Source organism: Somniosus microcephalus, chromosome 4 (assembly GCF_052327205.1).
Source record: "Somniosus microcephalus isolate GS21.2 chromosome 4, FLI_Smic_1.0, whole genome shotgun sequence".
Lineage (NCBI taxonomy): Eukaryota > Metazoa > Chordata > Chondrichthyes > Squaliformes > Somniosidae > Somniosus > Somniosus microcephalus.
Window position 1 is genome coordinate 148,899,824 of NC_140990.1, and position 16,910 is coordinate 148,916,733.

Below are 16,910 nucleotides of genomic sequence, written 5' to 3' on the forward strand. Positions count from 1 at the left end.
AACATTTATATTAACCCTTACGCTGGTGTAAGGGTTTCGTGGGCGCCAGCGAAAGTGTTCTTGATTCGCAGGCTGAAACTTCCCTTCCTCAATCCCACATAAGCTGATGCTGTTAATAATGGACTTTTCTCGGGTATTGGCCCCCTCTCCTTCAAATCGGCCATCATCACCCCTCTCCTCAAGAACAACCCTTGACCCCTCCAGCCTTGTAATCTACTGCCCCATCTCCAACCTCACTTGCCTCTCCACATACCTTGAACGTGTTGTCGCCTCCCAAATCTGTCAACTTATTTCCCACAATTCCATGTTTGAATCCCTCAAGTCAGGCTTCTGCCCCTACCACAGTACTGGAAAGGCCCTTAGCAAAGTCACAACTTGCATCCTATGTGACTGTGACATTCTTCTCGGCCTGTCTGCAGACTTTAAAACTGTTGATAACGCCATCCTCCTCCAACACCTCTCCAGCTGGGCGGGACTGCACTCGCCAGGTTTCATTCTTCTCTATCCAGTCGTACCTGGAGCATCGCCTGTACTGCCTTCTCTTCCCACTCCCACACCATTACATCTGGTGTCCCCCAAGGATCTATCCTTGGTACCCCTGCCATTGCTTATCCACATGCTGGCCCTCGGCAACATCATCTGAAAACACAGTGTCAGATTCCACATATACGCTAATGACACCCAGCTATACCTCACCACCACATCTCTCGACCCTCCACTGTCACTAAGTTGTCAGACTGCTTGTCTGACATCCAGTACTGCATGAGCAGAAATTTCTTCCAACTAAATATTGAGAAGACCATAACCATTGCCTTTGGTCTCCGCCGCAAACTCCGTTCCCTAGTCAATGACTCCATTCCTCTCCCTGGCAAATGTCTGAGGCTGAACCAGACTGTTCGCAAACATGTGTAATATGTAACCCCAAGATGAGCTTCCAGCCACAAAGCTGCACCATCACTAATCTGCCTTATTCCACCTCCGTAAAAACGCCTCAGCTCATCCACTTCTGAAACCCTCATCTGTGCCTCTGGACTTGACTATTCCAACTCACTTCTGGCCCAGTTCCCACATTCAGACTCAGTGGATATTTCACCCCATTCTTTAACTCCTCCCTGAATTTACTCTGCATCCCTGCATAAATGAATGTGTTGATGCAGGAACTCAAAAACTGAAGCATAATTCCGATTTCCTCAGAAGAGAAGTTGATTCATTGAAATTGGAACCTGAGTTATTATAAGTAACATTCACAATCTGGACAGCGAGGAAAGTTCTCAGTAATAACACATGTAACAGGATGAAATTGCCCGAGATGGTGAAGAGTAAGACAATGGACTTACTCCGGCTCTCCATCTCTGGGTCACTCTGATTCTCTCCATTGCTGTGGGCCCGGAGTCTCCTGCGGGCTCTATTTGCCACTAGAATGTGACTTATGGTCAAGGCATTGAGCAGCATAATCAGAATAAATGGGAGAGACACGGGGTTAAAATGTGGTGAATCCAGTCAAATGCGATCCATGCAGCTGAGATATAATAAATTAATATTATGCTGCAGATCCAGGGTATGTTGTTAATTGTGTACAAAGGCTCATATACAAAATACAAGAAGGTATTTTTGATGCAGCTCAAGGCACAGACCGTTCCTATATCCACCGCCACCATTTTCTCGGTGCAATAGTTTGTTTTCAGCTTCTGGCAACAAATGGCCACAAATCGATCAAAGGTGCAAGCGACCATGAACCAGACAGAACCTTCTATGACTGCAAACACTAGAGCAACACGAAGAGTTCAGACCTGAGTGAGGGACAGGAAACTGTATTTGAAATAAATAACAGCAATCCAGTTTAATATCACAGCGATGATAATGACCAGGATATCCATCACTGCCATGGACACCAGGTACCGAGTGACACATCTGGAAAGACCGCACCTTCCTCGGGACAGGATCACAATCACTGTCAAGTTAGCTGTAACTGAGAGAGAGAGAGCGTGACAGAGAAAGAAAGAGTGAATGTGTGTGAGAGAGAGGGAGGGAGAGAGTGAATGCGTGTGAGAGAGAGGGAGAGAGAGTGAAAGTGTATGAGTGAGAGGGAGAGAGAGTGAATGTGCATGAGAGGGAGAGAGAGAATGTGTGTGAGAGAGAGAGAGAGGGAATGAATGTTTGTGAGAGAGAGAGTGAATGTGTGTGGGAGAGAGGGCGAGAGAGTGAATGTGTATGAGAAAGAGGGAGAGAGAGTGAAAGTTTATGAGTGAGAGGGAGAGTGATAGAATGTGTGTGAGAGAGGGAGAGAGAGATAATGTGTGTCAGAGAGAGGGAGAGAGAGTGAATGTGTCTGAGAAAGAGGGAGAGAGAGTGAGTGTGTGTGAGAAATGGAGAGAGTGAATGTGTGTTAGCGAGAGGGAGAGAGAGTGAATGTGTGTGAGAGAGAGGGCGAGAGAGTGAATGTGTGTGAGAGAGAGGGAGAGAGAGTGAATGTGTGTGAGAGAGAGGGAGTGAGGGTGAATATATGTGGGAGAGAGGGCGAGAGAGTGAATGTGTGTGAGAAAGAGGAAGAGAGTGAATGTGTGTGAGAGAGAGAGTGAATGTGTGAGAGAGAGAGGGAGATAGAGTGAATGTGTGTGTGAGAGAGAGGGAGAGGGTGAATGTGTGTGAGAAACGGAGAGAGAGTGAATGTGGGAGAGATTGGGTGAGAGAGTGAATGTGTGTGAGAGAGAGGGAGAGAGAGTAAATGTGTGTGAGAGAGAGGGAGAGAGTGAATGTGTGTGAGAAAAGGAGAGAGAGTGAATGTGTGTGAGAGAGGGAGAGAGCGTGATTGTGCGCGAGAGAGAGGGAGAGAGAGTGAAGGAATGTGTGTGAGTGGGAGAGAGAGTGAATGTGTGAGAGAGAGGGAGAGATATTGAAGTGTGTGAGAGAGGGAGAGAGTGAATGAGTGTGGGAGAGAGGGAGAGAGAGTGAATGTGTGTGAGAGAGAGGGAGAGAGAGTGAATGTGTGAGAGAGAGAGGGAGGTAGAGTGAATGTGTGTGAGAAAGAGGGAGAGAGAGTGAAAGTGTATGAGTGAGAGGGAGAGAGATAGAATGTGTGTGAGAGAGGGAGAGAGATAATGTGTGTCAGAGAGAGTGAATGTGTCTGAGAAAGAGGGAGGGAGAGTGAGTGTGTGTGAGAAACGGAGAGAGTGAATGTGTGTTAGAGAGAGGGAGAGAGAGTGAACGTGTGTGAGAGAGAGGGCGAGAGAGCGAATGTGTGTGAGAGAGAGGGAGAGAGAGTGAATGTGTATGAGAGAGAGTGAATGTGTGTGGGAGAGAGGGCGAGAGAGTGAATGTGTGTGAGAAAGAGGGATAGAGTGAATGTGTGTGAGAGAGAGTGAATGTGTGAGAGAGAGAGGGAGATAGGGTGAATGTGTGTGTGAGAGAGGGCGAGAGAGAGAATCTGTGTGAGAAAGATGGAGAGAGTGAATGTGTGTGAGAGAGAGGGAGAGAGAGTGAATGTGTGAGAGAGAGAGGGAGGTAGAGTGAATGTGTGTGTGAGAGCGAGGGAGAGAGTGAATGTGTGTGAGAAACGGAGAGAGAGTGAATGAGTGTGAGAGAGGGAGAGAGAGTGAATGTGTGCGAGAGAGAGGGAGAGAGAGTGAATGTGTGAGAGAGAGGGAGAGAGAGTGAATGTGTGTGAGAGAGAGGGAGAGAGAGTGAATGAGTGTGTGAGAGTGGGAGAGAGAGTGAATGTGTGTGAGAGATAGGGAGAGATATTGAAGTGTGTGAGAGAGAGGGAGATAGAGTGAATGTGTATGAGAGAGAGGGAGAGAGAGTTAACGTGTGTGAGAGTGAGGGAGAGAGAGTGAATGTGTGGGAGAGAGGGAGAGAGAGTGAATGTGTGAGAGAGAGGGCGAGAGAGTGAATGTGTGTGAGAGTGAGGGAGAGAGAGTGAATGTGTGTGGGAGAGTGGGAGAGAGAGTGAATGAGTGTGGGAGAGAGGGAGAGAGAGTGAATGCGTGTGAGAGAGAGGGCGAGAGAGTGAATGTGTGTGAGAGAGAGGGAGAGAGAGTGAATGTGTATGAGAGCGAGGGAGAGAGAGTTAACGTGTGTGAGAGTGAGGGAGAGAGAGTGAATGTGTGTGAGAGAGAGGGCGAGAGAGTGAATGTTTGTGGGAGAGAGGGTGAGAGAGTGAATGTGTGTGAGAAAGAGGGAGAGAGTGAATGTGTGTGAGAGAGAGGGAGAGAGAGTGAATGTGTGAGAGAGAGAGGGAGGTAGAGTGAATGTGTGTGTGAGAGCGAGGGAGAGAGTGAATGTGTGTGAGAAGCGGAAAGAGAGTGAATGTGTGTGAGAGCGGGAGAGAGAGTGAATGTGTACGAGAGAGAGGGAGAGTGAATGTGTGAGAGAGAGGGAGAGAGAGTGAATGTGTGTGAGAGAGAGGGAGAGAGAGTGAATGAGTGTGTGAGAGTGGGAGAGAGAGTGAATGTGTGTGAGAGAGAGGGAGAGATATTGAAGTGTGTGAGAGAGAGGGAGAGAGAGTAAATGTGTATGAGAGAGAGGGCGAGAGCGTTAACGTGTGTGAGAGTGAGGGAAAGAGAGTGAATGTGTGTGGGAGAGAGGGAGAGAGAGTGAATGTGTGTGAGAGAGAGGGCGAGAGAGTGAATGTGTGTGAGAGTGAGGGAGAGAGAGTGAATGTGTGTGGGAGAGGGAGCGAGAGTGAATGAGTGTGGGAGAGAGGGAGAGAGAGTGAATGTGTGTGAGAGAGAGGGCGAGAGATTGAATGTGTGTGAGAGAGAGGGAGAGAGAGTTAACGTGTGTGAGAGTGAGGGAGAGAGAGTGAATGTGTTTGAGAGAGAGGGCGAGAGAGTGAATGTGTGTGTGAGAGAGAGGGAGAGAGTGAATGTGTGTGAGAAATGGACAGAGAGTGAATGTGTGTGAGAGAGAGGGAGAGAGAGAGAATGTGTGTGTGAGAGAGGGAGAGTGTGAATGTGTGTGAGAGAGAGGGAGAGAGAGTGAATGTGTGTGAGAGAGGGAGAGAGTGAATGAGTATGGGAGGGAGAGAGAGAGAATGTGTGTGTGAGAGAGGGAGAGAGAGTGAATGAGTGTGGGAGGGAGGGAGAGAGAGTGAATGTGTGGGAGAAAGGGAGAGAGAGTGAATCTGTGTGAGAGAGAGGGAGAGAGAGTGAATGAGTGTGGGAGAGAGGGAGAGAGAGTGAATGAGTGTGGGAGAGAGGGAGAGAGAGTGAATGTGTGTGAGAGAGACGGAGAGAGATTGAATGTGTGTGAGAGAGAGGGAGAGAGAGTGAATGTGTGAGAGAGAGGGAGAGAGAGTGAATGAGTGTGTGAGAGAGGGAGAGAGTGAATGAGTGTGGGAGAGAGGGAGAGAGAGTGAATGTGTGTGAGAGAGACAGAGAGAGATTGAATGTGTGTGAGCGCGAGAACAGGAAAATTACTGGTCCGACTACCAACAAAACCATCTGTTTGACAGGATTCAGTGTGAATTTTTTAGCTTTGACAAGTGATCCTGCGTTGGAAACAGATTGCTTACGCTATGGGCACCTGCTTCTGTGTTTAAAAGAATCCTCCAGGTTAAAAATAAAACAGACCAATAACATCGGAATGTAAAATAATGTAATGAATCCTAACGGAGAACAAAAGAGAATTGGAAACACCTCCAAACCAACACGGGGACATCAAGAAAGCAAAAAAATAAAATATCAGTAATGCAGTATCGAAGATATTTAAGAGGGTAAATATGAAACTGACAATGAAAGTAGAAAGTAACAAGAAATTCGGAAAAAATGCATTTAAAACTGATTAGGTACTCTGGAGAACCCAATACACCCTCATCCGATGATTTACTGTAAAATTATTTACTTTTGGAGAATTCAGCTGTCAACTTGCGCCAAAAGATTCGGAAACAGCGAAGGGCGGAGGGACAATTAACATTTCTGCCTTTGCTGAGGGGATGTTACGAGGACACAGTGAAAACTCTGAGCTCTTCTTCTGGTATCTTCTGTGTCCATTGGAACCAGCAGAACTGGCATAGGATGAGGCCTCAGTCGGTGAAAGGCACCTCCTAAAATGCAACACTTGCTCAGCACTGCACAGCACTGCCGGGACAAATTATTGGTTTAGTCTTAGAGTGGATATTGAACTTAAAACTTTGTGACTCAGATACGAGACATGCCACCAGTTATGCAGCCTCAGTCAATGTGGAGAAAAGAGTGAAGACGGGGACAGTCCAGGACATAGGTGTCAGGAGCAGAAGAAATCCCGGGCTCAGCAGCGGTCACTGTAGAACTGTCAGCAGCAACAAATGTGGAAGAGGGAGCCGGGCTGAACCAATGAGATTCAGAGTCTGAGAGCAGAAACACTGCGCTGTGTGAGTTTGGGGTAAATACGGATTCATTCATAAAACAGCAACTTGTTGAATTACTTACATTTCTGACAAAAACTCACCACTTAATAATGTCATTACAATAAAGTTATTAATGAAATTCATTTGGGAATTATATAATTGGTGAACAATCTCAATCAGTGATCATTCATCCACCGTGACAGTGTCAGTAACACAATAGAACTTCATGTACACAGTGATAACAGTGTGATAATTCACCCACAGTGAAAGTGTCATTAACACAATAGAACTTCATGTACACAGTGATAACAGTGTGATAATTCACCCACAGTGAAAGTGTCATTAACACAATAGAACTCCATGTACACAGTGATAACAGTGTGATAATTCACCCACAGTGAAAGTGTCATTAACACAATAGAACTTCATGTACACAGTGATAACAGTGTGATAATTCACCCACAGTGAAAGTGTCATTAACACAATAGAACTCCATGTACACAGTGATAACAGTGTGATAATTCACCCACAGTGAAAGTGTCATTAACACAATAGAACTCCATGTACATAGTGATAACAGTGTGATAATTCACCCACAGTGACAGTGTCAGTAACACAATAGAGCTCCATGTACACAGTGATAACAGTGTGATAATTCACCCACAGTGACAGTGTCAGTAACACAATAGAACTCCATGTACACAGTGATAACAGTGTGATAATTCACCCACAGTGAAAGTGTCATTAACACAATAGAACTCCATGTACACCGTGATAACAGTGTGATAATTCACCCACAGTGACAGTGTCAGTAACACAATAGAACTCCATGTACACAGTGATAACAGTGTGATAATTCACCCACAGTGAAAGTGTCATTAACACAATAGAACTCCATGTACACAGTGATAACAGTGTGATAATTCACCCACAGTGACAGTGTCAGTAACACAATAGAGCTCCATGTACACAGTGATAACAGTGTGATAATTCACCCACAGTGAAAGTGTCATTAACACAATAGAACTCCATGTACACCGTGATAACAGTGTGATAATTCACCCACAGTAAAATACCAGTAATACAATGGGAACGTTATGCAGCATTATAATAGCGCTGGAACAGCTCATATCATAATCACAAATGACATCCTATGTGACTGTGAACGTGGCAAACGATCCTTCCGCATACTTCTCGAAATGTCTGCAGCCTTTTACATGGTTGCCACACCATCCTCCTCCAACGCCTCTCATCTGTTATCTAGCTGGGTGGAGCTGCCCTCGGAGCCAGAAAGCCACCTGCAATGACTTCTCTTCCCGCTCCCGCACTGTTACCTCTGGAATCCCTGATAGATCTATCCTTGACCCGCTCCTATTTCTGATCTACATGCTGCCCTCTGCAATATCATCCAAAAACAAAGCATTGGATTCCACATTTATGCTGAAGACAATCAACTCTACCTCAGTACCTCTCGATCTCTCCACTGTCCCTGATTGGTAATGCTGGTTGTCTGACATCCAGCACTGGATGAGCAAAAATGTCCTCCAATTAAATATTGTTTAGATCGAAGCCATTGGGCTCGATTTCCCAGCCCCGAGGAGGCGGGTTTGGAGGCGTGTGAGCTGTTAAAATCAACAAAACTGGCGGACGGGCCCGTTCCCGCCCTTAAGGCTCTTAACAACCACTTAATTGTCTCCATAATCCCATTTTGAGAGGCCTTTCCGATTTTGACACATTTCCCCCATTCTACACGGCTCCTCTGGAACATGCCAGGTAATCCTGATTGCCTCACTGGTGGATTGCTTACGAACAGCTGCAGTACCACCATTAAAAAAGAGTTTTCACCGATATACTTTTGCAGGTGGCAGAGCTTTGTTGTTTCAGGTCTGGGGGAACCTCAGTGTTGTGGAAGTTTGGAGCCTAACACCCATCTCCAGGTGACCTACTTGGAAACCTTTCTCCCCACCTTGACTAAGCACTTCCTCAACTGAGGCATATACCAGAAGCATGGCGACCATTTAATTACTTTCCTCCTGGACATCAGATTCGGATGAAGACCAGCCACAGCAGCAGCAGAGCCATGAGCAACAGCAGCACCAACAGCAGGAACATCAACAGGAGCGCCAAGCTGCTAGTCACCCACCTGAAGATGCACAGGCCAGAAGGCACCAGAGCACCACCATATTGCTGCCCGGGATGCAAGGGATGCAGTCATCCTGGCCAGTTTGATTAGCCTGCAAAATGAAACACTTTAGTCTCGCTCCTTCTTACCAGATCATAGACAATGGAGAAGAACCTATGGACCACCATTCTGATGATCACAAGGCGCCCTAAGCCATCAATGCGAAAGTCCCATTTGCGACGTGACACAGGACACAACTGCAACAATTTGCCATCAAAACACTTAATAATACAATCACAATGATGGCTGGCCCAAAAACAAAACAACACAGCACCCAAGTGACTACCCATGTGACTACTTGAGCTTTATCTTCCTCTTATGCGTGCTCCTATGTGGTGTTTCCCCTGTGGCTTCAGCAGATGTGGAGGCGCCTTGCTCGCTCTCTTGCTGCTCCTGTCTCGACGCCTTTGGTGGGCATCATCTGGGGTGGCGAACCTGTGCGGGCTCGCCAACAGTCTGCTGCTCCTACGGCTGTGCAGGGGCTGAGACTCCCATATCATTTGGGTGAGCACTCTGGTGAGGCTCTGACCGAGGGCTTTGTTGTGGCATGGTCGTGTGAGCACTTGGAGAGGAGCCCCCACTTCATTGTTGTCTGCCACCCCCATCCCTCTCATGGTTCAGCCCCACTTCAGAGGTAGCAAGTAGCTTGACAGCACCTTGCTGCACTGCAGGGGGGCCATGAGGACACATTTCTGCACTGGAAGTCCTACTCCAGAGGACTTGCATGAAGGTCTGCTTTTTTTGCCCAATAGCTGAACATTGCTCCTCAAGAGATGTCATTCTATTCTGAACAATGACCATGTTTTCAATACCCTTGTGACTGAGCTCCTCCATGGAACATGGAAGGAGTGAGTGTAGTGAATGCACAGCATAGGTGCTTAGAAGGATACAAAGGACCTGCCCTGTGTGTTGTAAGTAGTTGTTTTCATGGCATCACAGTGATAGGAAGTGTGAGGGCTGCATGGTCGAACAGTTAAGTGAATGTGACCATAGAGAGAGAGGGAATGGGTAAGGGTGCCGGGATGTAAGTGTCAAGTGGAATGTGGAGGAAGAGGTTGGCAAAGCAGAGAGCTGGTGAGGAGAGGAGATCAGATTGAGGGTGATGGGAAAGTCATGCTCACTTTTCTGGTGCAGAGAAGGTCATGAAACCTCTTCCTGCATTGCAGCCAGGTTCTGTGGCTCATTGAAATGGAGTTGACAACCTGGGCGACATGTAGCCTTTGTCTGCTGGGTGGCTTTTTTCTCCCTGAGGAAGGGAACAGCACCTCCTTATTACAGATGGCTCCGTACACCAGAGCTTGGAGGGAGGGCTCATCAATCCGAGGTGCACACTTTTGCTTGATCGTTGACATTTTCCACAATTCAACTCCTTTATATAAATTGCAGAGACTTTGCAGTCTCCAGAAGAATCAAGGCTGCTTGCAGGCCTTAACTCCAACTGCATTGATGATGTAATCGGAGGCGACTTTCTGTATGAAAAGACTAATTGGGCCAGAGGTTCCCACATGCAGGAAATCAATTGGCCAAATAGGGGAAAATCGCACGTTTTCAACACTTCTCTTAGGAGTCGGGGTCCTGACACGATTTCCACCTGACACGCCCCAGACTGCCCACACTGACAAAATCCAGCCCATTGTCTTGGTCCTTGACACAAACTCTATTCCCTAGCCACTGCCTCCAGGTTACAGACCTGGCAACTGTCTGACGCTGAACGAGACATTTCGTAAATTTGGCGCCTTACTTGACCCTGAATTGAGCTTCCAACCACATAATTGCTCCATCACAAAGACTGCCTACTTCCACCTCTGTAACATCGCTTGTCTCCACTCCTGCCTCAGCTCATACGTTGTTGAAACCTTCAGCTATTCCCTCTGGACGTGACTATTACAATGCTGTCCTGGCCAGTCTCCCATATTATAAGCTCCATAAATTTCAACACTTCCCATAAGCTGCCTCTTTCTCCTAACTCACCCTAAGTCCCGTTCACCCATTACCTCTGTGCTCGCTGAGCTACATTGGCTCCTGGTCCAGCAAAGCCTCAACTTTAAAATTCTCATCCTGGTTTGCAAATCTCTCCAGAGCGTTGCTCCTCCCTAGCTCTGTAACCTCCCCAATGCTACATCTCTCCGAGAGCTTTGACTATCTCATCCTTTAAGACTCTCCTTAAAATTTACCTATTTAACCAAAATATTGTTGGGCTAATATCTTCTTATGTTGCTCGGTGATAAATTTTGTTAGATAACGCTCCTGTGAAGCATTATACTACATTAAAAGCGCTATATAAATGCAGGTTGTTGTGGTTGACAAACAGTACAGCAGCAATAACACAATCAGAAATATATATATACAGTTATAATAGTGTGAAAATACCACTCACAGTGAAATACCAATAACACAATCGGAAATATATGTACACAATTATAATAGTGTGATAATGCCACTTCCAATGAAATACCAATATCACAATAGGAAATACATGTACACAGTTATAATCGTGTGATAATACCACTCACAGTGAAATCCCAAAACACAATAGGAAATATATGTACACAGTTATAATACTGTGATAATGCCACTCCCAGTGAAATATCAATAACACAATAGGAAATATATGTACACAGTTATAATCGTGTGATAATACCACTCACAGTGAAATACCAATAACACAATAGGAAATATTTGCACACAGTTATATTAGTGCGATTATACCACTCTTAGTGCAGCGATATATATTGCTGAATTTCAGTAAAACATCACTTTGAGCAAATGGACTGGTAACGCGGAAGATGTGGCTCTGTGGAAAAAACATTAAAACAAATATTAGATAACCAGGCACTCAGATTAGGTTAGTGATTCCATTACAAGGCAGAAATGATGCTGAGGAAAGAAGAAATGATCGCGGTAAAGGGGGAGGAATTACACCATCAAAGGGGAGAAATTATACCGTTAAAGGGATAAAATGTAACATGAAATGGCGAAAATGACACATAGAAACATAGAAACATAGAAGATAGGAGCAGGAGTAGGCCATTCGACCCCTCGAGCCTGCTCCACCATTTAATGAGATGATGGCTGATCATCCAAATTCAGTACCCTGCCCCTGCTTTCTCCCCATATCCCTTGATACCTTTAGCCTTAAGAAATATATCTAACTCCTTCTTGAATATATTTAATTAATTGACCTCAACTGCCTTCTGTGGTAGAGAATTCCACAGGTTCACCACTCTCTGGGTGAAGAAATTCCTCCTCATCTCTGTCCTAAATGGCTTACCCCTTATCTTTAGACTGTGACCCCTGGTCCTGGACTCAACCGCCATCGGGAACATTCTTCCTGCTTCTAGTCTACTCCTGTTAGAATTTTATAAGTTTCAATGAGATCCCCTCTCATTCTTCTAAACAGTGAAAGGGGAGAAGTGTTCCCGGTAAATAGGAGCAGTGGTATAGTTAACCAATCATTCCCATAACTAGTAGCTAGCTTTACCTGGAACCCCGATAGCTGCAATGGTAGGATAGTAAATGGCAAACACCAGAACTTTTGGTTCCCCGTGCATTTCTAGCAGAAGCTCTGAATGCGCTCTGCACTACACTCACAGATTCTCACATTTATAACTGATGTCAGGCTCCAGGGAGATAATCAGATGGCTTGATCTTTTATATTAATTATACTAATTGAAAAAAAAACAGGTTAGTGCAGCCGCTGCCAGGATGCTGTTTATGTTTTGATGGAATTGAATTTCTTTAAACAACTCTCACCCGGCCAGATATTACAGTATGATCCAGATTACATTTCTTCATGAAAGATAATAAAATGCTGAATAAGTGCATGCCATGTTGAAAGTGAGACATGTACATGAGGAATTCGTGGGTTTAAACCCATTAATGCTGAGTGAATAAGTCTCAGCACAAAGTCTAACTCAGCAGAGAATGTCTGGTCCTGCAGCCAGCTTCACGCTCTTGGTCATTATGCAGCTCCAGTCCGGGTAAGCACGGGTAACAGGCACTTGGGCCCAAATCCCCCCGAGAGTGCACACACACTTTAACCACCTGTCTGTATATTACGTGTGGACAGGTCCAGTTCAGCACAGTTACATTCAGTGTGGGCAGGTCCATTTCAGCAGAGTTACATTCAGTGTGGACAGATCCAGTTCAGCACAGTTACATTAAATGTGGACAGGTTCAGTTTAGTACAGTTACATTTTGTGCAAACTGGTCCAGTTCAGCACAGTTACATTCAGTGTGGACAGGTCCAGTTGAGCACAGTTATGTTCAGTGTGGGCATGTCCAGTTCAGCACAGTTACATTCAGTGTGGACAGGTCCAGTTGAGCACAGTTATGTTCAGTGTGGACAGGTCCAGTTCAGCACAGTTACTTTCAATGTGGACAGCTCCAGTTCAGCACAGTTGAATTCGGTGTTGTCAGTTCGAATTCAACACAATAGCAAAATACTGTGGATGATGTAAATATGAAATAACAACAGGAAATGCTGGAAGCACTCAGCAGGCCAGGCAGCATCCGCGGAGAGAGGAACAGAGTTAATTTTTCAGGTCTGTCACCCTTTATCAGAACTGGAAAAGGTTTAAGATGTAACATATTTTTAGCTGGTGCAGAGACAGGGTAAGTGGGGGAAGGAAAGAATGGAAGGAGCACTCTGTGCTGGAGTAGGAGGGAGGTGTGTTTAAATGTTGGAAATGGGGATGGCAGAAACATCATCAGCCGCCTGAAAAATGGGGGCAGAGGTTACAGTCTGAAATTGTTGAACTCAATGTTGAGTCCAGAATGCTGCAAAGTGCCTAATCGAATGATGAGGTGATGTTCCTCGAGCTTACGTTGAGCTTCATTGGAAAAGTGTAAGAGGCCGAAGACAGAGAGGTCAGAATGGGAATGGAGTGGAGAATTAAAGTGACAGGCAACCGGAAGCTCTGGGTCATCCTTACGGACTGAGCAGAGGTGTTCCGCAAAGCGGTCGCCCAATCTGCGTTTGGTCTCCCCAATGTAGAGGAGGTTGCATCGTAAGCAGCGAATACAGTATACTAGATTGCAAGAAGTACAAGTAAATCGCTCTTTCACCTGGAAGGTGTGTTTGGGGCCCTGGACAGTGGGAAGGGAGGAGGTAAAAGGTCATGTGCTGCATCTGCTGCTCTTGCACTTGAAGGTGCCAGGCGAAGGGGAAAGGGTGCTGGGGGTGATTGAGGAGCGGACTAGGGTGTCGCGGAGGGAGCAGTCCCTTTGGAATGCTGAAAGGGGAGGTGAGGGGAAGATGCATTTGGTGGTGGGATCACGTTGGAGGTGGCAGAAATGGCGGATTATGATCCATTGAATGTGGAGGCTGGTGGGGTGAAAGGCGAGGACAAGGGTAACCCTATCATGGTTCTGGGAGGGAGTGGAAGGGGTGAGAGCAGAAGTGCAGGAAATAGAATGGACACGGTCAAGGGCTGTGCCAACAATGGTAGAGGGGAATCCTCGGTTGAGGAAAAAGGAAGATATGTCGGAAGCACTAGTATGGAAGAACAGATGCAGCGGAGATGGAGTAACTGGGAGAATGGAATAGAGTCCTTACACGAAGCGGGGTGGGAGGAAGTGTAGTCCAGGTAGCTGTGGGAGGCAGCGGGCTTGTAGTGAGTGTTTGTCGATAGACTATCGCCATAAATGCAAACAGAGAAGTCAAGGAAGGGAAGGGAAGAGTCGGAGATGGACCATATGAAGGTGAGGGAAGGGTTGAAAATGGAAGCAAAGTGAATGAAATTTTCTCGTTTGGGGCGAGAGCAGGAAACGGCACCGATACAGTCATCAGTGTACTGGAAAAAGAGGTGAGGGAGGGGACCTGATTAGGGCTGGAATAAACAATGTTCCACATAGCATACAAGGCTACGGGCCAAATGCTGGAATATGGGATTAGATTAGACAGGGCTTGATGGCCGGCACGGGCACGATGGGCCGAAGGGCCTCTATCCGTGCTGTATTACTCTATGACTCTCTATTACTCTATATCCCACGAAAAGACAGGCATAGCTAGGGCCTATGCGGGTTCCCACAGCAACACCTTAAATTTGGAGGAAGTGAGCGGAATCAAAGGAGAAGATGTTCAATGTGAGAACAAGCTCAGGCAGGTGGAGGAGGTTAGTGGTTGATGGGGACTGTTTGGATCTCTGATCAAGGAAGAAGCAGTGCACCATCAGGCCAGCCTGGTGGGGAACGGAGGTGTATAGTGATTGGACGTCCAAAGTGAAGAAGCAAGGAAACTGGAAACTGTTAAAGTGGTGGAGGGCATCGTAAGAGTTGAGAATGCAAATGGGAAGAGACTGGACAAAGGAAGAAAAAATAGAGTCGATATAGGAAGAAATCCGTTCTGTGGGGCATGAACAGGCAGAAACGATGGGTCTACCAGGGCAGTCCTGTTTGTGGATCTTGAAAAGGAGGTAGAAGCTGGCTGTGCGGGGTTGGGGGACTATGAGGTTGGCAGCCATGGAGGTAAGATCGCCAGAGGAGATGAGCTCAGTGACAGCCTTGGAAACAATGGTTTGATGTTTGGTAGTGGGGTCATGGTCAAGGAAGAGTTAGGAGGAGGTGTCGGAGAGTTGCCAGTCAGCCTCTGCATGGCAGAGGTCGGTTCGCCAAACAACAATAGCACCACCCTTGTCAGCAGATTTAATGTTAATGTTAGGGTTGGATCGAAGAGACCAGAATGCTGCAAGTTCAGGGGGAGGTAGGTTGGAATGAGAGAGGGGAGCAGATAAATTGAGATGGAGGATGTCATGCCGGCAGTTAGCAATGAAATGTTCTAGGTAAGGTAAGCATGCAGGTGCAGCAGGCGGTTAAGAAGGCAAATGGTATGTTGGCCTTCATAGCGAGAGGATTCGAGTACAGGAGTAAGGATGTCTTGCTGCAGTTGTACAGGGCTTTGGTGAAACCACCTTGAGTATTGTGTGCAGTTTTGGTCACCTTATCTGAGGAAGGTTATTCTCACCATGGAGGGAGTGCAACAGTCCAACAGCTTTATTTGAAGTCACAAGCTGTTCTGTCCACTTGCGACACTCAACTCTGACCTTATGTGATAGTATTTTGGACAGGAACTTTTGGCCAACCATGATGAATGTTCTCTATTACTGTTTGTAACACTGTATCTTTTACTGTTTCTTCTGCTATTTACTTTGATTTTGTGTCTGACACAGGCAGCGCAGCAGTGACCATACTCACATGAACTTCCACGTCTTCTTCAGTAGAGCTCACATGACTCATTGTGGGCGCTCGGGATAGTGCATCTGCTAACACTATGTATTTGCCTGGTGTGTAGATCAGTTCAAAGTCTTCACAAGCTTTCTCACCCAGTAGTGAATCAAGTCCTTCAGCCTCAACAGAAAACATGAGATGATGCACTTTGTCTTTGACTGTCACTTTATGTCTGCATACATCTAAGTTATCTATTTTCTGTCCATTATAGCTCTTCAGTAGTACTGACTTTTTCTGTATTTTGGGCTTTTCTTTCATGTTTTTAATGTCACTCATACTGATTAAGTTTGCTTTTGCCCCAGTGTCCAGTTTCAATATAACTAATGCTCCATTTATCTCCAGTGGGATCATCCATTTGTCCTCTTTTACTGCATTGACGTTATGTTCACCATTGTTTATTCCTGAGGGCTGCACATTTTCTGTATCCTTTTCTATATTGTCACATGTCACCATTCCTACAAAAAATGTCTCACTTAAATCAGTGTCCTCAATCACATTAACTCGGGCTTGTTGCCCTTTCTTTGTTTTTACTTTTGAAAAGCATTGTTTGGCAAAGTGATTCTTTCCATGACATGTTGTGCACATTTTTCCAAACGCTGGGCATTGTTTTAACTGGTGTTTGTAACCACGGCGTTTACAATTAAAAATTCCTTCCTCCGATTGCTTTTCTTTTCTGTTCTGCCCATGTTGCTTCCCCTTGTAGAACAGAGCACCGACAGCAGCACTTACTACAATTGCATCATTATTGATTTCACAGAAGGTTTTCGCGCGCTGTCGAGCTAGCTCACTGGCTTGGCATATACTCACAGCATTTTCCAATGTTAGTTCGGTTTCTCTCAACAGACGTTCCCTGACATTTTTATCATGAATACCAAACACAATCTGGCACGAATCATGGATGCTTTCAGCTCAGAGAAATTACATGTCTGTGCTTTCAGTTTCAGATCAGTCACAAAGCTATCAAAAGTCTCATTTTGCTGCTGTGTCCTCGAACGGAACACGTATCTTTCATAGGTTTCATTCTTTTCGGGAGAACAATGTGTATCAAATTTCTTTAGCACATCGTCTACATTTTCTCTGTTCTCCTCGGGATTAAATACAAATGTATTAAATACCTCTATCGCCTGTGGGCCTGCAACTGTGAGCAGCAACACTATTTTTCTTGTGTCTGGCTTT

The 16,910-nt window shown here is 45.8% G+C and overlaps 1 long non-coding RNA gene across 1 annotated transcript; it reads left to right on the plus strand.

The window, feature by feature from the left end:
• The first annotated feature begins 562 nt into the window (after positions 1–562).
• Positions 563–16,394, plus strand: LOC147119907 (uncharacterized). The gene is made up of 2 exons (XR_015078099.1): positions 563–6,360; positions 15,677–16,394. It is a non-coding gene; the product is annotated as an uncharacterized LOC147119907 (long non-coding RNA).
• The last annotated feature ends 516 nt before the right edge of the window (positions 16,395–16,910 follow it).